Source organism: Coturnix japonica, chromosome 4, assembly GCF_054131305.1.
Source record: "Coturnix japonica strain WE chromosome 4, WE-NBRP24, whole genome shotgun sequence".
Taxonomy (NCBI): Eukaryota; Metazoa; Chordata; class Aves; order Galliformes; family Phasianidae; genus Coturnix; species Coturnix japonica.
The window spans coordinates 37,116,305-37,144,211 of NC_140666.1; positions in this window are offsets into that span (position 1 = coordinate 37,116,305).

The following is a 27,907-nucleotide window of genomic DNA, read 5'->3' on the forward strand; positions in this document are numbered from 1 at the left end:
TAAAAAAATAAAAGGAAGCGGCGGAGGGAGGGACGCGGCCGCGCCGTGCTCCCGGGCGGAGGGCTGCCCGCCCCTACCTGCGGCACGGGGCCTGGGGCCGGCGGCGCTCCATCCGCCGCTGTCCGCAGCCGTCAAACTTTGCGGGAACTTGATCGATGCGGAACGGGGAGGCACGCGGTGCTGCCGGGGCTGGGCTGCGAGATAACAGCGCGCTCGGGAGCTTAATTTCACAATTAGTTTTCCGTATTATTGGAAGCAAATCATATTTCACTGTGCCTACACCAGCGCGCTATTTTTAGCCAGAATGTCGCTTAAAAGGAGGAACCTAGCGAGATGTATTATCGAGCAGAACGCGAACAATTCCCTCTCTTTCCTCGCCCCGTGCCACGCAGCTGCTATGGAGCTCGGGTCGCTCCCAGCCCGGCTGCGGTGCCCTCCGGGGCAGAGGGCAGTGCCCGCCCGCAGGGACCCCCGGCAGTGCCGGCCCGCTTGGTGCCGCGCACAGCAGCGCAGTGCTGGGCCGAGGGTCGTGTTGCTTTGTCTTACCCTTCCTGCCATTCTTTTGGGGTTTAATTTAATTTTTCAGGGCAAAGGTATAAATCCAAAGAGCAGCTGGAATGCTTGGAGGTAGTCTCAACCCTACTGGCGTGTAACTATGATTATTATTGTTGAGCAAATAAGAGTTTTGATGTAACGTTCCTAATGCCTTGGTACCAAATGCTTCCCTCTCCCTCACCCCCCCCCCCCAATTTTTCCCTGTCCCTGCAGCGAGATGGCAGCTGGAGGGGCAGAGTGTCTGCCTGGCGTGCACAGGATGCTTGCAGACTTTGTGCAGATTCAGTGCAAACCTCATTTGTTTTCTGCCCGCAGTTCGCAGGAGCACTCCGCTTTTTAGTGGTTGACACTGCAGCTATTTTTAGCAGCATTTTAACAGCTGTCACTAACAACCAAGATCTCATCTTGAGCAGGGAAGGGAGATTATCTGTTTTATTTAAAATATATATATATATTAAAAAATCAAACGACGTAATTGCCAGATTAAAAAATGCAATTTAGATCTTTATCTGTCAAGAGAAAAGGCTATCTGTTCCCATTATGCCAATCCCATAAAAAAAGGTCCTATGGTGGGCTTGATAAAATAATGACTGACACCTACCAGACTGGGAAATACTGCTGTTCCATAGATAGATGTACAAATGTATAAACAGCACTTGCAAATTCTGCTCAGAGTGGCCCTGTGGCCACTCCTGCTGCTGTGTCACGGCATGGGAATGGGCAGTGCTCTCCAGGTGGTCCAGGGAGCAGCAAACTCTCACAGGAGAGCTCCCTTCCCGGCCTCTGGATGGAGGTCAGCCTATGTCAGCCACATAGCAGGGAGTAGCGGGCACACTGGGGTAAGGCACTCTGCAGCAGATGTCATCCCTGTTCCAAAGATAGTGGCAAATTTGCCCTGGATAATGCAATGCTGAACAAGATAACTCGGCAAGCGCCAAGCATTACCTCCTCCCCTGCTTGCAAAGCCAGTGACTTTGCACTGTGAAAGCAGCCTACTGTACTGCCTTGCTTAGAGGTCATGTGCCCTATTTTGAGAACTGAACCAAAGCGGATGAAGTTTTGAGCCGTGTCCAAGTGAGGCAGCTGGGCATTTCCCACTGCTCCCGGCCCCAGCGAAGCAGGCAGTCACGTGCTGTGATGGACAAGTCCTTCAGCTGAGAATTAACTTTGATGCTGCTCACCTCACCGGTGACTGCATGAGATGCGTAGCTGGCTGGGGATCACTTTTCAGAAGGACTGCAGCCAACTTTGTGTGGATGCGGTGGAGCAGAGGTTGCTTTCCCAGTACCACTGGTGCCACTGTCCCAAGAGCACCCCCCAGCCCGCCGGCTCCCCAGCTCTCTGCACTGAACACCTGGCTTCCCAGGCACAGCAAAAGCCTTCCAAACCTGACACAAGCCCTGGAAAACCGCAGGTAAACATGTCTCTCTATGGCACGCTTTTGCACTCCTGGGTATCAATATTTTATCTGTTTAGTCCAGTTTTGAGCAATTTTATTTTCTAATTATGGCTAAGTCTTTTAGCTGAGCAACAGAACATGTTCCCTTTTAACCTGCTTCTTTCTTTCCTTTCTTCTTTTTTTTTCCTTTTTTTTTTTTAATGCTTCTTAATGGCCCATGTTATAACTGCGGTTGAACCACATCTAAGTATAGTACAATTGCATTTCTAATGCATATTGGCATTAGAGACTACTTGCTTGTGTGAAGGGCCAAGATGCACATTTGAAAGCATGGGTTTCCAATATGTTTTAAATCACGTTTTTTTATTGATGATCATCACTGATAGTTTCATCTGGTTCAAAATGAAAATGTCTCACAAGGAATTACATGTTTTGAATTACAGGTCTTGTTGACAGGGGTTGGGTAAATGAAGCACAAGTAATAACACACAGGCGGCACTTTGTATATTTTGTAGCTTTAATACTGTTGTATCTATCTGCGTTGTTTATATTCATCCTCCAGCTTGTTTATTGCTTGCGCTATTACTTGTGAGAAAAAGTAACCTGATAAAAGCACAACGCTAAAAAAAATGTCACTACCAGAGAACTCAGACTTATCTCAATAGTAATGAATTCCCAACTATAAAAGGCAGTGGCGGCTAATTGTATCTTAATATTTATCTACTTCCTACTGGCATTTTTACAATATCAAATGGTAGCTCATACCATAATCTGATTAAAATTTTGAAGTAACCATAATAGCACTGCACCTTTGCCAAAAATCCAGACATAGTCTTTAACAGCAGTAAAAATAAGAGAGCGAAGAACACCCTCCAGCACTTAATAAACATATCAAATGCAAATTGAAGGAAATTATTTTATCACTCTATAGGCTAGTTAATTTTGATGATTACTCACGGTTCTGGTAGAAATATATGCGAAGAACAAGTTACTACCAAAACTGTCATGGCACCAAGGCCGTAAGTAGAATTTGAAGCTTGCTGCTCTGAGGAAATTACATTTCTGATTAAATGAAGGTGCAGATTTAAATCTTCAACAGCAAAAGGAGAATTCTTCTGCAGTTTTCCCCATTCTTCCATAATCCTGAAATTTCCTGCTCTTCTCATGCAGGCTGTGGTCCAACTAGAGGATCTATTCAGTGTGCCACCAAATATCCAGTCCAAACTGGGCAGCTGATCTCACATGGCAGGGAGGGTTGTTCTGTGTCAGATGCATGTTGATATATACAGATTTGACTGAAAAAGAATACATTTTCCCCCAAGGATCTGTAATTTGATGTTCTAGGAAAGTACCATGCTGTTAAAGATGCCAGGATTCCTAGCTTGTATCAGGTGATCCTAGCTTGTGTGGTGAGCATGACTAGGGAAGTCATCCTGCCCCTGTACTCGGCAGGTGAGACCTCACCTTGAGTACTGTGTTCAGCTTTGAGCACCTCAGTACAGAAAGGATGTTGAGATGCCAGAACAGGTCCAAAGAAGGGCAGCAAGGCTTGTGAAGGGCTTGGAGAATGTGCCCTGTGAGAAGAGACTGAAGGAACTGGGGCTGTTTAGTCTGGGGAAGAGGAGGCTGAGGGGAGACCTTATTGCTCTCTTCCAATACCTGAAAGGTGCTTACAGCAAGGTGCTTCTCACTGGTGACAGGTGGCAGGATGAGGGGAAAAGGCCTCAAGTTGCACCAGGGTAAGTTTAGGTTGGATATCAGGAAAAACTTCTTTATAGAAAGGGTTTTTAGTACTAGAATAGGCTCCCCAGGGGGGTGGTTGAGTCACCACCCCTGGATGTGTTTAAAAACCATTTGGATGTGATGCTCAGGGACATGATTTAGTGGAGGGTTGTTAGAATTATGTAGTATGGTTAGGCTGTGGTTGGACTGATGGTCTTCAAGGTCTTTTCCTACCTGACCAATTCTATGATTCTGTGATTTATTTGTTGGGCCTAGACTAGTGCTCTGGTAATCCAGGGTGATGCACTACAGAGTCTTCCCACTGTCTTCTCTGACACTTGATCCACAAGCCAGAGAGGATTACAGCGTGGCACAAATTTTTACATGTTCAGCAGGTTGGTCTCTACTAGTCCCTAGCATTAGCAAGTAAACTAAGTGACTCTCCTGTAAGAAGAAGCACCCTTACCAAAACAGCTGCATGGCCATGGTTTATTCTCTTTTGTGAGCCTGGCAGTTGCCCATGTTGGTTTTAAGAAACGATGCTGCCCGTGCATCTGTGCTTGTACAATGCTGGCTTCTGCAGCAGCCATGCAGACATATTAAGAGCTCAGGAGAGCCCATTTTATAGGCAGGAGTAGAGTAATGAAGGATCTGTCTGAGATCACCTCAGGAGGCCATGACAAAGCCTGGTACTTCCTAAATCCCAGCTCGCTGCCTTTTGTCACAGGAATGTTTCCTCTTCAGCCATTGCCTTCCCAAGTGTGCTACATGAACACGAATGACATATGGCTAAAAACACATTTGATTGTTGTCTGCAAAAGGGAAACACACTGGGATCTGTTTGAACGCATTCATTATTGAAATGAATGTAGAAAACTCACATTGTCAGGGCTTTTTGCCTTACAGATTAGCAGCAGTCACCGAAGTCTGACATTACCTTGCCTGCTCAAAGCTGGTCAGAAGAAGCGCATTCCACGAACGTGCAAGAATTTCTGGCATGAATTCTTGTACATGCACATTTACATTTTGGCTTCTGCGCATGCTGTTCTTGAAATTGCCACTTTGAACTCTGTTTTTTTGTGAGTAATTCCAACAATAAAATTCAGGCCCTCATATATACATGAAAAGCAAGCACAAAAGAGGCAGGAACAGAGCCAAATGAAAGTAGTTTTAAATGTTTTTCTTTATTTTGTATTGCACTCATAGCTCTGGCTAGACTGTGATAAAGTAAAAATTATGCACCCCACTCAAGACTTCTAAAGGAAGATCAGCCAAGACTCAGAGGAAATCTTGTTTATTTAAGAGTCAAAGTTGGTCCAGGGCAGGAATTACAAAGGGTTTAGCCAACCAGCATGTTTCAGTTTTGTCTTCTATGCATGACTTAACGTTGAAAAATAAAGCCTATCTGATTTGTGTGTGTGTGTGTGTTAGACAGCTACACAGAAGACATCACTGCTTTGTAATGTAAGATGATATACTGGATTTTTTTTTTCATCAAGTCTCTTCAGTTCTCTTCTAGGCAAAGGACAGCTGCTGTTGTGATGTGAGTCTCACAGATGAGCTTCACTTTTCAAGTCCTGAGCATTGCTCGTTTCAGTAAGAAGAAAGTATAGAAATAATGAAAAGAAACATGTGAAAATATATTTTTAGTGCTACTGAGCAGTGTTTGTAGTGTTTACATTACTTCAATATAATTGCAGCAGTGGTGATTGTAACATGGTTTGCACCATTAGGACAGAAGGGAGTAGACCTTCTTTGCTGAGAGTCACAGAAAGCGAATAAATAAAGCAAACATTTTTACTGCAGAGCCTATGCTGAAGGGTGTCTAGTTCTAATCTTCCTTGTAAACCCAGTGTGGAGAGTAAATGAGTCCTAGGGATTGTCACTCCTTGTTGATCATCAGTGGGCGTAGATGCAGTTGATGTAGAGGTCTATGACTCACTGAGCTTGCTGAGGTGAAACCAGAAAGGAGTAGATAATTGTACCATTGTGAAGAAGATTATCACAGACTGATTACAGAAAAAAAAAACCAAAAAACACCCTCTAATGGTGCCATGACTTTTGGGAAGTTGAATAAGTAATGGGACCAAAAGTGATGATTTTATGTCACAGAGTGGCAAAGTGTCCTCTTTAATTGATCCATTTTAATCAAATGTGCCAGAAAGACTTGCAGGACAGAAGATGTAATAGGTCAAAACATGCTAAGGTACTTCCCTATGCCAGTTCTGATTAAAATAAAGACAGGTCCAAGAGATAAAGTGAGATAAGCAAGACGTTTCTGAATCCATAAAGAACTGGAATACTTCGTCAAAGAGGTGATGTGACTTCCTGTTTTATATACAAAAAGAATACTGAATTCAAGATTACCCAGTCTGGTTTTATACTCCATAAAATAAAAATTAAGGAAGAGGAATTACAGGTAATTCAGATTGATATGAACACTTTGAGTACACACAGCAGTATGAGAAGGGCATCTATGTTTGAGGGATAATGAAAATTAATGTGCTGCTACATAATCCATAAAATGTGTATATAAAATATAGAAAATATGTTTGCAATTGAGAGTTGAAGTAGCAATGGTATAAAACAATATGCACCTTTGTAGAGTGCATGAAACTTGGCAGGGTGGTTTTCATGCTAATAAAGAGATTATGAGGCCCCGGTCCCTCCGGGGATGAAGCATCCACAGCTTCTCTGGGCAACCTGTGCTAGTGCCTCACCCCTCTACGTTGATGTGAGAAGACTCAGCATCCTGGCCAGGAGGGCAGGAATGTGTTTGGTTTCCAGCTTGTCCCTCTCCCTGTGAGTCCTCTTCACCTGCAGTGCCTAGAGAGTCAACTGTGAGACAAAGCTTTGCATCTGTGGTGGGTGAGGTTACTATGGGGTGTGAGCTGGGACTAAATAGGATAGAAGATTTGAGGCTCTTCCAAACTGTGTCCCAGTGACCTTAGTAAGGGATAAGACATGACAGTCTTGTTGTAGATCAGTCCAAAGAGCTGTTCAAAGAACCCTTAGTTCAAGATGACATATAAAACAGTCAGTCAAAACCAGAGCAATGTATCTCCTCCATCCTCCTTTGCCTCTTTTTCTCCAGCTCTTTGCACTCCTGTAAAACTGAAAAGGGGAAGGCTGCAGATGAACATCACAAATCTTTGCCAAAGATCATCTGTAAATGACAGCGTATGCCTTCAAGTGTGTTCAGTGGTTATTCCTTGTTTGATGCAGCAATGGCCACATAATTATGTTGCTTCAGGGCTTGCTAGAACATAATATTAAATCTGATTCCACTTATTGCTGTGCATCCCTGCTATTTTTACTTGTTGGATTTAAAGTTAATAATATTTTGACATTATCTCTGTTTCAGGTAAATGAATATCTTCTTTTCAGAGACAGTGGGTTTTCCATGAGAAAAAACTAAGAGATTTGTCCTACAGATTGAAATGGGTACCGTTTCAAATACGTTCAAAGCGTTGCACATCACAAGAAAAGCTTAATACCACAAAGACTCTGATAAAAGCAATGAAAGACACAATGGAAGTTACTGTAAGGCAACAGCGCAGGGTCACAGAGTACCTAAATTTGTGCATGGATCCCAATAGGGTCCCTTATGCTATCAGGGCTGCAGACACATCTGGAGACAAGAAGCTTCACTCCATTAGGATGGTAAAAAGAAAAAACAAAACAAACAAACATATTAGGAGCGTGAAACTGAGCAGGCTGAAAGGCTTCCAGTTAGGCTTGAAAGTTTATCAAAGTGTTGGTTAAATCTGACAGCTCTGGTGGATCAGATTTTGCAGTGTGTTACAAGGATGGATAGTGATCAGAAAAATGGGTGAGCCAGAGAACTGTGAGATATCACTTCACTGAATTTTCCCCTTAGCATTAACATAAGTCAGCTGGCTCTGGCACTGTCACATGTGAGTGTTCATTTCTGTGAGGGACAGTGGTAGTACAGATGGCAGTATCACTGGTATTTGACTGTGATTTGAGCTTGATGTACCTCAGGGTGTCTCACTGTGTACTTGCAGAGGCTGACAAGTGATTCAGGGACCAGCAGTGCATCTGCTGAGCTGGGCCATCCTGAGGGAAGCAGCCAAAAGCCCCAGGAAGAAGGAGGTAGCGTGCTTTGCAGGTGGTAGGACAGCATCTCTGACACATGGCTTACCCTACAGGTTGCCATCAGCTCCGGGCCCTTTGCTGCAGATGAGCAGGATTTCCTGCCTCATGCAGGAGATTTCTGCTGAGGAAGCTCTCAGGTTGACAATGTGTGTGCATCTTCTTTGGGAATGTACCCTGAAAAGAGCTAAACAAAGAGGTAAAACAAGTTGGAGTACCTAGATCACCGTATGGTGACAATAATGAGAAGATGGTAGTTGTAAATATCCAGAAGGTTATTTACAGGAAAGACTCACCCAGTCACTCACTTGGTCTGCTGGGAACCATTGAGGCAATCTCCACCAAGGAGCAATCTCCAAGAGATGCTGCCTTAGTGGTGGTCAGCCCTTCAATGAGGTCTAGAGGAGGTGGAATCAAGCTCCACCCCTTCCGGGAGCACAGCTAAATTACTCTCACCTGTGCTCCCACAGCTGACCCAACACTTGCCTCTGCTGATTAATCAGAGGTTCAGGCTGTGATTACCAATTTCCCATACAATCACAGATATGCCCATTAATTTAATTTACATGATATGTTAACTCAAGAGTTACCATACGTTTGGTCCCTTACCTGGTTTTTGGAGATAGATCAGCTGCTTTTGCACTGCTTACAAAATTTGTTATCTTTCTTGTAATGATATTTTGTTATGGGAAAGAAGAGAAGAAGATTGAGTTGAGCTTCTGTCAGTTGCAGCATAGGAGAGGGAATGTTTTTAAGCCAACCAGACATAGTTGGAAGAGCTGACCTGAGTCTGGAGAACGTACACTGTTTCTGAAATAAAGCTCAAAGTTCCTCAAAAGAAGGCAAATTCAGAAATCATTTGGACTTTCCCATGACTTTAAGACTTGAGGCTGAAATAAGGGAATAAAGGAAATAAGTTGGCTGAGGAGATAAATAATGACTTACTGAAAGCTTCTAATTACAAGAAAGAAGAACCTCACAAAATTCAAAACCCAAGATCCTGGAGTTATATATTGACTGATAGATCCCCATTTTTAAATCACATACATAGTTGAACAGCAAGCACACAACCACATATTCATAGCTAAGCAGAAAACAAACATCCTAACATGGCCAGGTGTTTGCTGTACCTATGTGCGAATTCTAGATATGTTTATGCAATACAATGCACAGATGGAGATAAATGCGGGGACAGAAGATCAGACCAGAGATAAGGAAAACATTTTATTTTGGGTCTGACAGGACATCAGTTTGGTAGCACTTTGGCACATCACAGGATAGACTAGGAATAGAAAAAAAATCTTTGTTAAATTGTACTCTCCTGCTACTAAGTTCAGGTTTTATTTTGTTGCCCATCATTCCATGGCTGATAAAAGCTTAGTAAATCTGCACGTACATAATTCTAACTGCTTTGCTGTTAATAGTTTGAGCAGTATGTTTGCTCAGTGAATCCTCTTTAAAACGTGTTTCTTGGAGAGATGGTTTCAGATGCATGTGGCAGATTATTTTAATAAGACATAGTGAGGTAGGTGTAATGAGAGCAAGATTAAATACATTTAAGAAGGTGCTTGTATTCTAACCCTTTGTGTGATTTTAAATTTTGAAGTGGCAAAATCAGATAATGAGAATCACAGAATACGATTCCCAGATTTACTTGGGTTTGGAAAGGAAAAATATGAATGATGGAGCTGGCTTCCTCACAAGATAAGGTAGATTATTCCTTGAGCCCAGGGAAACAGCCTTTATGAAGGAGACAACCAAGAGGTTGCAGGTGACATAAACAGATTATATTTCTTGGAGATTAAAGTAAGCTTTTTGACATTTGAGAGACCCTAATAAAAACTGGATCGTGCTTACCGTCATCTGTGGACAACATTGGTTACTGATCTGTTTACTGGTAAAAGAAATTCTTTCTGGTCAAATGAGGTGGTTTTAGGAAAGGGAATGACCTCTGCAGGAGGGGGACGAGTACTGTCATAAATCATACCAAATGTGATTGAGACTCTCCCACAGGCAAGACAGAAAATCAAATTAAAGTGAATATTGTATTAAAGGAGTTTCAGTGGATGCCTTGGAGAGCTCTGATTTTCATGTAAATGTTCATTTAGACTGAGGTTTACTGCCTCCCCAGAAAAATGGAAAAGAAAAGAAAAGCATATTTAAGGGAGGGAATGCCAAGGAAATAGATGAACTGCATTTCACTTCCAGATCTTGGGACTATGGTCGCTCACTGTCTTCAGTTGTACAGAGGAAAACAGTAATTGAACTTCGGACCACATAATTTGGGAAACCTTGCTTCTTCTTCTTTATCAGGCCTTCTAGCTTATTGCAGCTTCAGATAATTTCCCAGCCAGGTCCTTTTGCATGTCCTTGTGGGAATTGCCTAGTGATTGACAGCTTTGATCTGGAAATTTTTGCAGCTAAACTGCTACAATTCATATGGAGAGAACTGCCAAATAATTTGACAGATATATGCCAAGAAGTGACGTATCCGAATCTGTGAGCTGTCAGGAGAACTTTTTAGAGGAACTGGCACTGGAGTTTTATTCTGTGGTTTCAGTGAGCACTGGGGACAACACTGGGTGGGCTGCAAGGGGCTGACCTTACTGGTGCTCCACAAGAGCAGTGTGCTGGAATGGACAATGGCTGCTGACACTATATCCCAACAAAATGTTTGTCAAAAATGATGGATTTTGTGGTCTTGGCACCATCTCCCAGGCAAATAGTTTTGTGCCTGAAAGAGTGTGAAATTGACATAAAATGTTTCCTGAAACCATATTCTTAATAAGAAGCCCAAGACTAAATAAAATCATTTTAACCGGGCTCAAAATGAACAGAAGAGAATACAAAGAAATACTACTTTTACATCTGTTTTCTTCACCTTCACCCCCCCACCCCCACCCTCCACCCCCCCAACATTTGCATATACATGAAAATGACCTAAAAGGGAGGATATTAAAATTTATCTTGGCAGTAAGAATCAACAAAATTATAAATGTCATGGTATCATGTAGGCTATCAGGCGACTGGCGCTGGACATGTTCAAACCAAACTGAGCAAACACATTTTTGTTTGCATTCAAGCTAATGCCTGAACACTGGAGTTAACCTACAAACAGGGCAAGTGCAAGGTGGTTTCCCTAACCTAACAAACCAACGTGCTGACTGTGTAGTCTGGACTATTTCATTCTAAACCCTCGCATTGCATTTGTCTACGGAAACTAAACACAGTGGAGTACGATAAATCTCATCAAGCTTAACAAAATAAACCTCAAAAAGAGTTTTCACCATTAAATGCTTTTATACTCCATAATGTGCAAAATTGCGTAACTGTGTTTAAAGGGGGCTTTAAGCTGGAGAAAGTGACCTGAAGCCTGAAGCTGGCAATGTGCTCATCAGGATACACAGGGGAAATGTTAAGGCAGTAACTGTAAAGAGGGAGGAAAGGAGGGTTGCCCTCCCAGGCAGCAATATGTGACACATCAGCCAACGAGCCCAATCGCAAAGGAGGAGGAATGCATAAACAGGAAGAAACAGCAAAGAAGTCATTTAATTGTGGGCTAGAGAAGGAAACATCTCTTGGGAGACTTATTCTGGACAGCTCAGTGTCTGTGCTGGTGGGAGCAGGGCAGATACAGCTAAGAGCTCTTGGGTCCTGCCTGTCCTAGAGGAAGTAAGAAATGCCAATGAGCTGAAATGGTGAGATGCTATAGCAGTGGCAGAAGATGAGGACACTCAGCAACATACTAACAGTATTTCCTGCTATCTCATCGTTCTCTCACCTTTCTAAATTACTCTTCTTCCTTGACAAATTTCTTCTAAGCCAGCTCCTGAGACATTTTTCTAGGATATCCATATCCAACTGGAAGTGAATGTGTAGGAAAAAGTTTTCGGTGCTGAGAGCCTCAGCTAATTGAGCTCTGATTGGACACTGGGTGGTTGATAGAACCACTTTTTTTCACAGGTTCTTTGTAATTTGGTGTTCTTCATTTTAAAGATACTTGACCATGGTCTGCAGATACACAAGCAGATACATCCCCAATGAACTCTGAATGCATGAAATGATACATAGTTGTTAACACTCTAAGCACATCAGATGCATGACTGAAACAGATGCCAGGAGTAGTAGAAACTCTGGACCTGTGTCCCTCATGGATTTATATTGTCATGTTGAAGCGTTGTTAGCATCAACACAGAGGGTCGTGTAAATAAAGTCACTAATGACTTTACTGTCAACTCAGAAATGGTGATGATGAGCACTGTAAAGAAGCTTATGAGCTGATTACTCTGTCTTTATCTTTACTAGTTTGTTTCTGTCTTTGTGCTCTCTCTCCTCATGGCATCGTCTTCTGTTCCATGTCCATGACTTGCACCAAATGTGGCCCATCTGACAGCAACTTCCCAGTTTCTCCCTGTACCTGGACCTCCTTCCCCTTATCACTGGGGATAGTCACCCAGGCTCAGGTCGTGGCCTAGCACACAGCTGGAGCCTGTCCTCACTGGAGACCCTGATGGAGTATGGACAGGAGTCAGCAGCTCCAGGTCCTTGTGAGGGCAGCTTATTTTCATCAGAAGGTTCATTTCCATTGGGCTGGTATACTCATAGATGGTATCTGTTAAAGGATAGTGAGTCTATGCTGATCACGTTCAATTGCAGTTTTTATATGGCTCATCTTCTAATCAGATGTTAGTGGACCTGCACAGATGTGGTTCTTTGGCATAGGTTCTTGTCCTCACAGCAAAGTTATGGGAGGATGCTAGGATTTTCATCAGAAAGGCTGTTCCTGTGTCTGCTTCTTAGAAACACCTGATCTAATTCAGATGTAGTATTTTAAAACACAAATGAAGATATTTTCACTCAGTGTGGAAATATTTTATAGTTTCTCCAATTGTTATGAGCAATTGAAATTAGGACCTGAAAAGTGGTTGGTAGCCATTGAACATACCTTTGGCATAGAGGGTAGAGAAACAGAAGTAAGGAAGAACATACACCTGTATATCCATAAATCAATGCAAGAAAGTTGTGATTATTTGTGGGTTACGTTTGCTACCAAATTGTTTAACTGCACTGTGAATTCTTGCTCGGATTTGAGCTGCTCTGTATGACGAGCAAATGCCATCATGCTTCTAGTGAGTAGAGCAATCACAATAGCAACATTGAGCTGTTTCTAAGAACTATAGAGTGAACCCTAATAAATAACAAGCTTAGTCTCAGAGCAATAAATATGTCAGGATATGAAAATCATCTTTTCCATAGAAATGAATGTGAAGTTTGATTTAGTGTTTCATATCTTAGGTTTATCAGTAGCACCCCACCAGCAATCATCAACAGTAAACCATTACCTTATTTCAGGGTGCACATAATATTTAGAGCTGAGAGAGTAATGCATTTGAGAATAGTCAGGCTGAAAATCTGTTCACAGCAGAAATTTTTCAAATATACTCATTCTTCATACTTGCATATTGATTTTTGTTCCATGTTTATAATCACTTATCTGGAGAAGTCAAGTGCTAACATGCCCCAGCTCTGCCTGCAAAATAGGAGTAAAATGGAGGCTGTAGGTATGTTGTGAGTCTCACAGGAGGAGTATGTGGTAAAAGTAAGAGAATGCAGACTGTAACTGTCTCCTGCAAATCTCTGAATACACCCTGAGAAACTAAAGCACGCAAGAAATGTCTGGTTGCCAGTACAACTGGTTGCACAACATTGACTCCCCTTTGGTCTAGCAGATCTCAGATCTGTTGACCTGTACAATCTCTCTTAGTCGAGGTGGAGAAGTTATGAAAAGCACCTCCCAGTAAACCCTGAGCATAAGGAGAGATTCACTTAGCATGCTTCTCTATGCTTTTATAAACATGTGTTGGGGGATCCTGCACTAGGTAGTCTCTGGGGAGCACATGATGGCATGAGCAAAGTGTCTTGTGCACAGCATTCAGAGCTGATCACAAGAGCCCAGACATGAGCCAGCCAGGTGTTACAAGCTTTCCTGATTAGCCCAGTGACAAGCATACTCCTTTCCTTTCCCACTGCTTCTGTGTGCTTCAAGCAGGGGGTTAAGGTGCAGTAGACTTTGCACTCCAGCGTTAGCACTTGCAGAGCAGAATCAGTGGCAGCAAAACATACGTGGTATTTCCTAACTACCTTCCCAGTTAAGCAGTAATGAGGCTTCTTAGTGTGCGACAATTAGGCCTGATTGTGTTGGGAATCAGAGCAGATAAGTTATTAGCAAAACAGTCAAATTAGGAGAGTCAAATGATCTTTTTTTAATCACAATACTCTGTTTTCCAGAGCAGCATCTTTCATTCTCTTTATAGGCAATGGATAAAGAAGCAAGATGGTTTCCTGTGTGCTCATAAAGATATACTATAGGGTAATAAACCTGAATAATATTCATTTCCATTTGTTATAATGATTGTAATAAATCTACAAGGCATAGATGAAAGCAGTTGTACTAGCCTTACATCTCGCAGAAGATAAAAAAGCTTCTAAAAAGGACAGAATGGAGTGTTTATTATGCCTTCTTAACTTTAAGTACATTTAAAAGAATTGCCGTTTCCTTCTGTTGCCGCATTTACAAGCACCAGGATAGGTGGTAATTATAAGATAATTCAGTAACACTCTAAAATAATGATTCAGCTAATTAATGCTGAATTACAGAGGCAGTCCTACACAGATACTTATAACACCCCCATTAACACTGACAGAGTTCAGAGTTTCAAGCACTGAAAGAACCAAATGTGATTAAATCGTTTCTTGAAAATGTTTGCTGGGTTAATATTATTTTATTAAATAAAACACTGGTCTTTGGTGAAGTTCTCCATAGTGCAGGTGTCTTAGTGTGGAAATGGGCCATAGGAACCCTACTCCTTCATGCAACATCTGTGCTTGATTTTCACAAGAGCCTAAATTGAGCTATCATGCTGCCCAGCGAAATTATGACCACAAAAGGGTGTAGTCTTTGGGTTATGAGCTGTGGCCAGAGGTTATGTTGCCATCTGTGGTATTGTTGGCTGGGGCTAATGGTGATGTAGGGCAGGAGAAGGGAAAGGCTTCTCACTCGTGGCCAGCAGAGAGGTTTGTTGCCACAGCATGCCAGGATCCAAGCACTCCTATTTGTATTTCTCCCATTTGCTTTGGAAAGTCAAAGTATACTTCTGTATTTGATGGAGTTCTGTGTTTTGGAAGGGCTGTAGTCTTTGTATATGTTGTATTTAGGCCTCATTGTGGAAAGGGGCAATATGAAACTTCTTCCAGCTACTTCTTTTTATGTATTATTTTTAAACGGACAAAAAGATTAGTAAAAAAGAAAGTAGATTTTGTAATTTTATTTACATGGAGAGGAACACAGGTCAGAGTAATACAACATCTCTAACGGATTTAAAGACAGCTCACTCGGAAATCTCGAGTGAACTTTGTTGTCTTCCCTTCCCTCAAGTAGATGTCACAATTCTGAATGTAGCATCGCTCATTGCTGGCACTGATGGCACTGACAATGGCGTTGACCTGCCCAGTAACATCAGCTGCCCAGACATCACTATCCCATGTTCTGTCTGACACTTGGTGCTACTTACAAGATTTTTGTAAAATCCTTGTGCTTTTCTTCCATAAAGATATACACAACCAAATGTCTGATGGGAGAAAAGTTAGAAATTGTGTATAAATTTCCCAGTGCAGCCACTGGGAAACCAAATGCAAAGCCATCCAATTAAAATGCGTTGGTGTATACTTTTTTTTTTTTCCCCAATCTTGAGATTTTAATTTTTATGTGGGAGTTGTGCAGAGGCTAACGTGTGAAAACCCCCATGGCGAAGCAGGCAGGGCCCTGTGCATCACTGCTGAGCTCAGGCCCAGTTTCCGCTCCTGGAGCTGGAGAGCAGGCTCTTAACGGAGGCAGGCAGAAGCAGCACAGCATGAGATGGCAGCAGAGCTGCCTTAGCCCCACAGTTCTGGCTGCAAGATGGGAATAGTCTGGCGATGGTCCTTGTGTCCCTGCGGGGGGCAGTGGGTGTTGGATCTGCATGCTGGCACCATGTCCACAGCCCAACTATCTCCAGCTGTCAGAGATGACATCCGGCTGCGCTACAGCCAGTTTGGAGCTGGGCTTTATGGTTTCTTTGGGTTACCAAAGCTCCTTTCATTCTGCCCAGAAGAACTCCAAAAATGCGATGCTATGGATACAGAGGCAATTTCAGACTTGGCAAAAGAGAGTTGCTTTCACTTATGTAAGGGCTGAAGCTGCCTTACAGTGCTTAACAGGCCAATGACTCCCTCCCTCTTCAGTGTGAAAGCACTGCTGGTGCTGTCTTGGTCAGCTAGAGGAACTGCTGAAGTGTGTCCATCCAGCCCTTTGTAATCAGTAAGAGCTGGAAGACTTTCAGACATACAATTGGAGGATTCCAATGGTGGTATTGAACTTGGGCCTGAGGCTCTGTTTCCAACTGTTCTGCAGACTTTGGGGGAATAACCCAATTTTTACCACTCTCTCTCTTGCCTATCTGTAAAAAGGGATGATAATCTCTTTCATCTATCTTACCTATTTGTAGTATTTCAGTATACTGAAATGTAAGTAGCGATAACAAAACATTAAGCAAATGGGCCTGGAATTATAGAGGCTACAGAGGTGGTTAGATGGAATCAAAACAAATATAATGAGAAAGAGAGCAGAAATCACAACCACGGCTGGCTCAGTGAAAATCCCTGCTTTGAAAGATGGCTGAGGGCAAGATTTGGGTGTTTCTTCTTTTTTTCTTTTTTTTTTCCTCCTAAAATGGAGGTACTGGAGTGGAGTTCACTCCATTTCAACAGCCAGAGGTATAGCTCTTCCATGGGCTGTGGTTGGGAGGCTCTTTGCTAAGGGAAGAAAGTAAGGGTATACGTGGGGTGATGCTCATCTGACTTTAGGACATCCAAGGTGGCTGAGGCCTTAGGAAAGCCTGTGGAAATTCACTGAGTACTTACTGAGTGCCAAAGAAAGGATAAATTTATTCTCCGATGAATGAATTGTGGTCAGCCAAGCAAGAATTTCAGAGATCATATATCTGTTGTAGAGACTAGTGAAAGAGTGGAAGAAATGGGCCAATCTGGCCTGTGTAAAGATAAACAGTGATTAGAGAAAGGAAACAATCCAAGGAACAAGCTGGATTTGGCAAGAATACATCAGCACTGTGTTTTCCAACCCTGCAAGTGTACAGCCCCTAGGCAAGACCAACAACTCCAGTGGAACACTTCAGCCAGCAAACTGCAAACACTTTAAAAAACTGATGATAGGCTCTCTGGGAGCCTCTCTGGGAGGAGGATTCTTGTCTGGCAAAGTGACTTGCATACTTCTGGCACTAAACAAACCATGTCTAACTATGGTGCTTCTGTGGTCATCCATCGCCACACTATTTTTGTGCCTCACTGCATTAACCCGCTCCATGCGTACAGACCCTGTGGCAGGAGAAGCAGCTCTCTCCAGCTTGCCGACAGATGGCAGAGGCTTAATTTTGGACTTGAGGATGGGCTCTTGATGAAATCCAGAATCATAAACCAAATCCCTCTTCTGGCATTACTCATACAAGTCAGGACCGCCCATTATCACTACAGCTGCAAGGGCTGGGCATGCTTTCGGGACTCTGGCAGCAGCTCGCACCACAGGAGCAGCACCCCTTCTCTCCCTCTTTGGGTGGCCCTCCAGTGGTCAGAGCACTTGTTGAGGAAAGCTTGGGCTCATAGTATCCCATGTTCTGTGGGGACCAGGGCCCCCAGCGTTGGCTGGCCAGCAGGATCCAATGGAGGCTGCATTTCCCATGGCATTTGCTGAAGCAAGATTGTGAAGAAACAAAGATTTCCCACATCTGTGAGGTCGGTTCTAAAGGTCTGTGTTTATTGGCATATTTAGGTGCGAAGCAAATAGTCATTCTCTCTCTGCAGAGCACTTTCATAATGTAAAATGTATGTAACTGGGTTGCTAGGGCAGCCTGAGGCAGGGTGGCATTTATCATGACTGCTGTGAAATGAGACCCCCCCTCCCCGCCTTCCAGTAGCTCCTTATCTTCCCATTGCGGAGTAAGGTTTTCCCCCGTCTTTGCAATATCTCCTTTGTAGAATAGCTTCTTTGAGGAACAAGTCACTGCTGTTGAGCCAAGGCTGGGTCTTGGCTGGGGTCACACTGAGTGTGTTTGAAAAATATTATATGTGTGACAGTCTTATCAAAATGACCCTTGCATGGGTCCTCCTTAGGACAACATGCATGCCTGATGGGCATTGCCTGCTTTTGTCCTGTTTCAAGACTTCGTGCTGTAATGCTATTACATACTTTGCTATATGGGCTGAAAACACTCAAGTGGTGACTCCTAGCTCAGTGTGATTTACTCTGTTTCCTGCTGTGCAAAACTTTTTCAGTGGAGCTGTGAATCAGGAGGATGTTTGTGCAGAAACATAATGAGCCTTGGCTGGTCCTCAGGAGCAGGAGCTAGGCTGAATGGTGGATGACCTCACAGAGAATCTAGGCTATGCTCAGGCAGAAATCACTGAGCCAGAAACAAAAACCTGGAGGAGCAAAAGCAGGCTCTCCATCCCTGCTCCATGCTAGTAAAGAGGATTTGTCCAGAAATCCAAGGCAAATGCCAGAAGGCGCATTCATACATTTTATTTTTTTAATTAAAAAGTACTAAAACTTTTTTTTTTTTTCTTTTTAATAGATATGTGCTTTTCAATGTGTTTGTATAAACTACTCACTTACAAATTGGCTGTCCCTCTTGATGGCTCTGTTCTTATGAGCAGCTTTGAGATTGCTCTTCCTCATGGGCATGGCACCCACCAACTGGGTCCCTATATAGGCTCTTGAAACCACACAGAACAAGGTTGGTTTGCTTTGTAGTCAAGTTTATCTGCTTCCATTTTGTAAACAACTGCATAGCAGTATCTCCCTGATTTTCACCATTGCACAATACATAGCACTGGAGGAAAAATATAAGCAGGAGCTATGTTTGAATAAGGAGCAGGACAAAGCCAGAATTTCTGTCCAATAGCACTTTTCTGGCCTCTTTTAGCAATTAACTATCTTACAATAATAAATCACATTTTGCACTATGGGGATGTAAAGCCTTGAACAGTAAGGCTGCAGGTTATAGAATTGCTCCTCGCAATGCTGTTCTGACCTCTTTCCAAAATCTGTTCTGCTTTCAAAAATTGAGAGCTTACTTATACTTAAAAGAAAAGAGAAAAACATGAAAAAAGAAGAGTTGCCTTTGGCCAGAGATCAATCATGGAAAATTTCGGCCTCATCAGAGGATGTTTTGGAAACATAAGAGGCCATAAGCAGATGATCTGATCCTGATCCCACTTAGCTCACAGCTGTTTTACTCCTGCAGTAATGCCAGTGTCTGTGGTGGTTTTAACCATGTTGTGCTACTGTAAGCTGAGATCAGTTTTGGGCTGCGGGTTACAATGACATCTGCTCCACAGCCTCTGCAAAAGCAGTTGTGGTGGGAGATAAAGATGTCTATAGTGGGACCATTCATCTGATTAAGGGCTACAAGACCATGCCCCATGGAGCTACAAATGGTGACGTATAAACCTCAGAATATACTGAACATTAATTGACATGGAAATCCTGACTTTCAGGTGTTTATCTTGACCAAGTGCCTCTGGCCTGCAACACACGTTTTGTTTTGGTACTTCAGCCTTCAGGTGCTGGGCTGGATTCCCATGAAGTGCAAATATCAATCACAATTACATGAAGCTGATTGGACTAAATCATCTGTCCCTTATAAGGAGAAGATATTTATAACCATTCAAGGTTCTTGCAGGAGGTAGTATTTGGGCAGCAAAGAGTACACATGACCAGTAGGACAACAGTGTTGGATATGCAAACACCTCTGAGTTTGTGTTTTTGTCTGCCTTCTGTCACTGTATCCATCACTGCAACTGCAGGTATGAATGCCAGTTGTCTCTCATTTTCCAAAGAGACGAGAGGTAAGAACTGCAGTTGCCCCTCTCTCACACAAGAGACAAGGGGAAATGGCTTCAAGCTAAAAGAAAGGAGAATTAGATTGGTCATAAGGAAGAAGTTTTAAAACGAGGGTGATGAGGCATTGGCACGGGTTTCCCAGATTTGTGGTGGAAGCCCTATTGTTCAAGACATTCAAGATCAGGCTGCACAAGTCTGCATTAGGTCTGAGCAACCTAATCTAGCTGTAGGTGTCCCTGTTCAATGCAGAGGAGTTGGACTAGATGACCTTTAAGGATTCCTTTCAACTCAAATGATTCCATGATTGTATGCTATCATGATCTTATACTCTGGAAGTGAAGAAAATGAGAGAAATGGTATAGCAAAGCTGATTTTTTTAATAATCATGTGTCCTCTTCAACCACCGATACAGCTGTACTCATTTTAAATTATGTGGATTACAGCATTGAAAATGACATTTCTGCCTGTATATCTACTTCTCATGAATATTTCTGAGGGAAGAAGTGTCCTCAAATGTGCTGCTCCAATACTTTGAAGTGCAGAAATTTAGCAGCTGGTCGTGTAAAATAAAGTAGTTCATCTATACACTTGAGCTGTTGCTTATCTTGTTCTTCCCTGGATTTTTCCAAGAGCAGCAGTTAGAGGCAGGATGTTGGGTGAGGTGAACCTTTGGTCTCACCTGCAAAAACTCTTATAAGGCCCACATTATTATAAATACAGTACCTAGTTCAGATATGCAGTATATTCTGGTCTTCTTCTTCCTCAGCCTGCATTGTACAGTACCTTCATGTTCGAACCACAAAATTAAATTATGTTCTGGTATTTCATATACTCTGCTCTGGAGAGAACTCCCTGGCAACAACTCTGGTGCTGCATTTGCATATACTGGCTGCACCTGTTGATGCACCTTCCCTGCTGGTTATCAAAATGCAAGCAGTCTTTGAGGTAGCTCCTTCTGTTGTAATTGACACTTGAAATGAAAGACAATTGTGTAACTGTAAATAATACTCAATTTTTATCATTCCATGTCTTGGGGAGGTGAATTGGACTGATTTGTAAGTGATCTCCAACTTACTTCTATAATCACAGAATCATAGTCGTCTGTGTTGGAAGGGACCTTAAAGACCATCTAGTTCCAGCCCCCTGCTATAGGCAGGGACACTCCCACTAGAACAGGTTTCTCAAAGCCCATCCAGCCTGACCCTGAATGCCTCCAGATAGGAGACGTCCACAACCTCTCTGGGAAACCTGTTCCAGTGTCTCACTACCCTCACAGCCAATAATTTCTTCCTAGCGTGTGGTGTAAATCTACCCTCTTCCAGTTTGAAGCTATTTCCCTTATTCCTGTCGCTACGTGCCCTTATAAAAAGTCCCTCTCCAAATGATGCAATTATGCATGGCCGAATGCATCTGTTAAAAAGCATGGCAAAGCCTTGCAAGGGATAAATGAATCTGGACTGCTTACCTAAGTTATGTTCAGTATTTCTTTTAAAAAAGTTGAGCTGACAGGAGATCTTTATTTTTTTCATTATAAATTTTTCCAAGGAGCCTCTCAAAGTGGTTATTAAACTGATTTGGTAAACACCAAAGTCAGTGAAAAAATGCAGGCTGTAATGGAAATGAAAACACAGAACATCTTATGTTTTTTTAGCTAATAAATGTCTAAAATTATTAATCTCCTTAAATCATTCTGAAATTCTTAATTCTTAAATGCAGGGAAAGGCCATATTTACCAGAAGTTGAACTAGAGGTGTCATGGAGTAAATCTGTATTCTGCTTTCTTTTGGCAGATGGAAAAACTGAAGCAAAATAGTTGCAAGAGGTGTGCCTGCAGTTGAAGGATGGGGCTCTATGTGTAAGGAGGTGCTGCAACTCTTTGGGGGCTGGCTGCTGGTGATTATTGAACAACCTATCTCTTGTTCTGTATGATCTTACAATTTTTTTCTCTTCTTGTCAGAACAGATCAGTGAATCAGAATGATCCTTGTAAATAATACTCAGTGTATGGCTTTCCTAATGGGAGGATTTAAAAAGACCGTTATAAAAATAAAAAAAGACTGAGAAATCTTTCTCTTGTCCTGTAATGTTTGAAGAATTTTTTATTTTTTTTAAATGAATGAAAATAGATATTAGCTTATATTTTAAAGTAAACATATGCTGCTTTAGGCCACTTATGTAAAGCTGAATCTGACAGTTTCAATTCAAGTAAATATTGATAAGCAATCAGAAAAATCCCTTCTTTCAAAGTTTGGGCACTGAATCTGGGTGTCGCCATTTTGATGATAGTGGGCTGCTATCTCAACATAATCTCATAGATAAATTTGACAAACAAATAGGATGAGTAAACGTGATAGGATCTGGCCCATGATCAAATTGCTTTATGAATTCTACTTTTTTGTTTTCAGAATAACTCTGTCTTACAAGATGATGAACTGACAGTCACACAGGAAAAAAAAAAATCAGACAGACACTTCTTTTCTAGATAGATTAAACTCTCTAGAGGCTGGTAAAAATGAAGCAAATCAAGTACATTATCTTTCATATTCACATCAACCCATCTATTGTTGAAAACATCAGAAGTCAGCGTGTTCTCATTCAGCTGAAATATTATTTCTGTGCTATTTCTAGAGCAAAGAGACAAATATCTGAGAAGTGAACACATTTAATAATCAGCAATAAGAAAGAGAAAAACACTGAAAAAGCCAGAGCACGAAGTCCTGCGCTGTCAACAAATCCTGCCACATTCATAGAAAGCCATTTGGAAGAGTAAACACCAGTTCCCATGAGTAAGAGAGCTTTGATATTTCACCAGGAATGGTTTCCTATCTGTTTCTCTCCATTTTTTTTCTTTCCTTTGTTTGGAAGAGGTTGATATATCTGCTTCTTTTATGATAACCCAAGAGTAGAGAAGGACTAGACAGCTGACTAGAGGAACTGGGTGCCAGGAGATCAACACCTACCACTTTCATATCATTTAATAAGAAGCAGACTGACCACCAGATAAACACAAGTGACAGCGCGAGTAGGTGAGATGTTGCCTGTCCTGATGGGTAGATCATTGCCAGTGTATGGTCTTGAGGCCTGAAGGCTTTCCACAATTGTCTTTCCTTCAGTGGGCCACAAGCTATTTAGTGCAGCTGGGCATGAGCAGGCTAGAGTACATTTAATGATGCACTTGTGCAAGGCAGCATGCAAAGATAGAAGGTGTAAAATACTTTTGCTTAGTCATTACATCTTTACCCTTTCTCAGTGATGATCTAGCAGTTCCTGAATAAACACCAGCACTTCAAAGAATGTGTGTATTAATTTGGTTTTTGAAATGAGAAGACAAGTAGGTGGAATGCATGACCTCTAATAAAGAATCTTTTGATGTTACACATTATTACTAGTTTTGATGGCTGCTCATTTTAATTTCTAAAAGGGTATCATCAGTAATGTCTTATTTTGCCTGCCTATGGGCTCTGTTTCTCACTTGGACTGGTGACTGTCAAACAGTACACATTAGGGAGTGAAGCTGAGCCACTTTTTGCAGTAACCTGAATGCGATGGGTTAAGAAGTTCAAGATGTACAAGATAAATCCAATAAATCCATTGTGTATTTACAGGTATCAGATGTGCTGGAAATACATGAGCATGTCTTATTGAGAAGTCTGGGGTAACTTAGCTAAGATGACCCATCTACAGTTCTCCTTTGCACATCTGCATTTATCAGTGGTATACTGCTGTGTGTGCTTATAGTAGAAAGTATCGAACATTATGAATCTCAGACTTGTGGGTCATCCATAGCCAGCAATGGTGGTATCTCATCAGCTTTCCTGTATATATTAGTAGTATACAGTGAAATAGTGTTTGGATAGCATACATTGATTTTTCTGTATGGTATGATATCTAATTATGAGACAGCATTGCAACAAGAATGACAATATCCCATTCATATATGGTGAATCATTCTCTATTTTTCCTGTTAATGACTCAGCAACTCACAAACTGGGAGTGACCACCTATTGTCTTTTTGATCTGCTAAATGGCATCTGGCAGCAGCCATTGTTGTGCAACATATTTGGCCAGAGTGGGCTTGCTGATGACAGGAAGTCAAGGATGTATCTGGATGGTCACAGAGTCATGCCTCATTAGTGTGACCACATATGAAGTGCTACTATTTGCATACTGATGGAAGCATGATGTTGACTTACAACAGAGGGGACTGCGACTCTGATGATTATATTGTGTTGCAAAAGCCTGTGCAGATGTCTGACCATGGCTGCTGTACTCATGTGACACTTTTTTTGTAGCCATCTTCCTGTACAAAACAAAGGATCATGTGGGCTGTGCCCATTGTCCTGTTTGATGTAACTTCTTGTAGACTATCCTGACGTACCACATGTAACTGGGATGCACTTTGCTCATCTGAATTGTTCATCCTTCAGCTTTCCAGCTTTCCAGCTTCTGTGACTGCCTGACTAAATGGTTCTTCTTCCTATACAAGGTCTGTCCCTTTTTCTACTGAAGGTAAATGGCTGTGTGGGTGAGCTGCTGATTGATCGTTTAATGCTCTCTCAGACAGAATTAAGTGGGCAGATCTTTGTGCAGCATTGTGTAGTGAGAGCTGTATTTCCAAGAACAACTCAACTTTTCATCTATTCATGCTCATGCACTTGCTTAATCATGCTTATCCTTACCCTGACTTGTCAGAAGTTGAAGAAGAATTTGGCTTTTCCCATGTAATTTTGTGCTGGATCTTAGTCTCATCTGCAAATCAAGCAGCTTGAGTCAATCACAACACCATCACAGAATGCATAACGTGGGAGACTGTTCATGTTTGGGGAAACCTCTGTGTCCTGGTCCTTGAGCAGAGAGAAAGTACTCAACGGACAATCCTTGCCACGTTAGCTACCATGTGAAGGACCAACTGTACAACCAGTGAGCAGCTGTATCCTTCTTGTTTCTTAACCCTGACATTTTGCATCATAGTTGCTGGGTGCTGGAGAAGGCTGGAAATCAGGCTGGTGCAAAACGTTATTGAATGTGTTTACAGTCTCAACCATCTTCTGCTAGTGTACCTTTGATTGGGCACGGTGGTATGCATACAGAGATGAAATATGCTGGAAAGGTTTTATACCTTTTAGAGTTTCAAAATTAGGATTTAGTTTAACTAAATTAGCCTTTACCCATGGAAAGATTTCTAAAGAAAGGAATAGCTACCCAAGTAACTACCTACTACCTCTTCATAAGGTGTTTTCTGAGGGTGCACATCTGAACAGAAAAAGGATTTTAGAAATGGAAAGTATTACATTAGATCCATTATTAATATGATTCCCACAGGTTTTGCATTGCAGAGATTAAAGTTGTAACTCCAGAATTGAAACCAAGGGAAGCTCTCTGTAAACACAGCAGATATATAGAGTACTTTGGGCTCTGATAAGAGGATGCCTGTTCTTATTTTTTAGCCAGTAAAGGTCGTAGTGTACATCTCAGCACTCCCATGCTTGGGGATCCACCACAGGACTCCAGTGATCTTCTTGCTATGAAACAATTTCATTCTTTGCATTGCTTGAGACATCCTGTATGGCCTCAGGGAAGTCATTTAGCTTCTCTGTACCTCAGTTCTTCTGTAAAATGGAGATAAGATTTCCATTCTTTCTGATAGCGTAATAAAAAAGAAAAAGCCTGAGTTATTCAGGCAGCACAATTGTAACACTGCAGATAAAAATTATTGTTCACTCAAATCTAATTCTGCATTAAAAAATCTGCATAAAACTTGCAAGATGTAAATATGTGCGCTGACAAATACAAGAATGATCTGCTTTAGAAATATGGACCAGTGACAGTGACAATACTACAGTCGCTATTCTGACAGTTCGAAGCATTATCCTGACACAAACACTGCCTAGTCAGAAGACCCTGGACTCTACAGAAGGAGTGGCAGAGTAAGAAATCAAGAGGCAGACACACCATAGCAGAGTAAGATTATTTCAGCCAAATATGAGGGTTCTATCAGACATTTCTTTGGCATTTTCCCCCTTTTTCCCCTTCCCCACTGTGCCTTGCCGTGTTTTGCACCTCTCTGTCCTTCCTGACCTGCATGTTCCCCTCTGCTGCCCGACCCAGTACTCTCACAGGCCCATGGCTGGCGCCTGCCTGCCATCCTGCTGCTGCTCCTCAGCAAAGAACCTGCACTGCAGGTTTCAGCTCAAAACAAACATTCATGGCTGAGTTATGAACCCCCAGAGGGATAGATGCTGAAGTGGATTAAAGAACTGACTCTTTGCCTTTGGCTCCAAGCCACGTTAGGACAAAAGTTAGGGCAAGTTTCAGAGTTAACTTTTTTTTGTCTGTGCAGCTTGGGTCTGGACATGGTGAAAAAAGACTGGGGATGAAACACTGCTGGTTAAGACACATGGGCAAGGATTCAGAAGGAGCCTGCAGAGTGCTCCAGCCAGTCTGACCTATTTAGTGATGACAAGTTTTGACAGCATTTCAGGAAATGTTTCAGCTTCTGATGCAAAACCCAACAACCGTGGACAGCCCTTCTGAGCAAGGGCTTGTGGAAGGAGGAGGCACCCAGCACAGTGTGGCTGTTCAGGTAGGAAAGAGCCTGCCTAGGAAACACTTAAGGGCCTTTTACACAATGTGGGCTGTGACAGTGGCACAGGGACAGTGGGGCAGGCCCTGTGCCTTCTCAGTGGCTGGGTCGTGTCCTTCATGAGTGGCGGTTTGCTGTCCTCTGCCTTCAGAATGGTGTGTCCTCAGGGTTCTTGGTGTCTCTGTGATCCACAGTGTCCTCTGCTGATCAGCTAGTTCTCTCTAACCTCACAGACCCTATGGAAAGTGCCTAGAAAACTTGCTCATGATAGTTTTTGGACCTTTCCCCCACGTGCTTGAGTCAGAGAGGTTCTAGGACTGTCTGGAAGGCTTTCTACCCTCCCCACGTAGAGAAGAAGGAGCAGTGCAGCACTCAGAGTCTTTAGTTCAAATTGTCAAGACTTATGAAGGCTGAACAACAGAAGACTGTTTTTATAAAATAAGAGACAGGTTCTTATGAAGTATGTATGTACAAGTCAGTGTTTGCTCTTCCTGTCTCTCCCTGACAGCCGTCTTGAGGGTTTAATTCAGTTTGATGTTCATAAAGTGGCAAACAGAAGAATAAAAACATTAAGGAAGTCTTACCTGAATAACAATAATGATAAATATTTTCCTTAGGATAAACGAAACTGTTTTCAGTATACTGGATTGCCTAAGAATATTTTGCAGCCATTCACTCATGCACGGCTCTCAGGTCATGGGGCAGGGAGAATGAGTGGCTGGGAAGGGGATGAGGCAGCAGACTGGGGTAAAAGAGCAAACTCTGTAAACAAGAGCATATCTAGGAAGATTTTTGATTATTCTAATATCATAAAGTGCAGGCCAGGATACCCATGCTAGATAGGAGGGGTTTTGTAGCTGTACTGCAGTGAACTGGCTTTCCCTGGCTTTCCTCAGTCCTCTCCAGGCACCCCAGGTTCTGCAGGCTCAGTGGTGGCTGGGAGGCTGAAATGGCCCCAGCTTCAGCATTTCTGCTCAGGAAGCACCTTGGCATGTATGTCTGATACTGCTTTCTGGAGCCAAAGAAGTTTTTTCTAAATGAAGAAAAGTCTCTTGCTGTATGAAAAGATGCTGCAGCTTTGAAAGGAGCTGTTTGAATGGAGCATTGTGGCTCAGAATACTTACAAAGACTTTTTTCTTTCTGATCAGGAAGGGTGTCAAGTAGAGGTTTTGAAGGAAACAGGAGGATTGTGACTGTTTTCACTCATCTCCTCTGTGAGAGCATTGAGGATCCTGATGGATTAGCAGCCAGTCGATGACTTGAAGGGCTTTGAATAAAGCACCATGACCTCTTTCTTGACTCTTCAATTGAAAAGAAAGCCTGTGGGGAGGAAGAGGAGCTGAGACTGAATCCATATTCCATCCATTGCCTTCCTTATGTACCTGCAGAGATTGCACTGGTTTGGATGGCACTCAGGTGTCTTTTGCACCCTCCAAATTTCCCCCAGGCACTTCTTCCAATCCCTTCCTGTAAGCCAAGGCCATGGGCACTGTTTTCTTGTTGATTGCTTATTATAGCATCTACAAGAGGGGAGAGAACAGAAATGAAAGGGCACAACACCTTTGTTGTTGTTAAATATG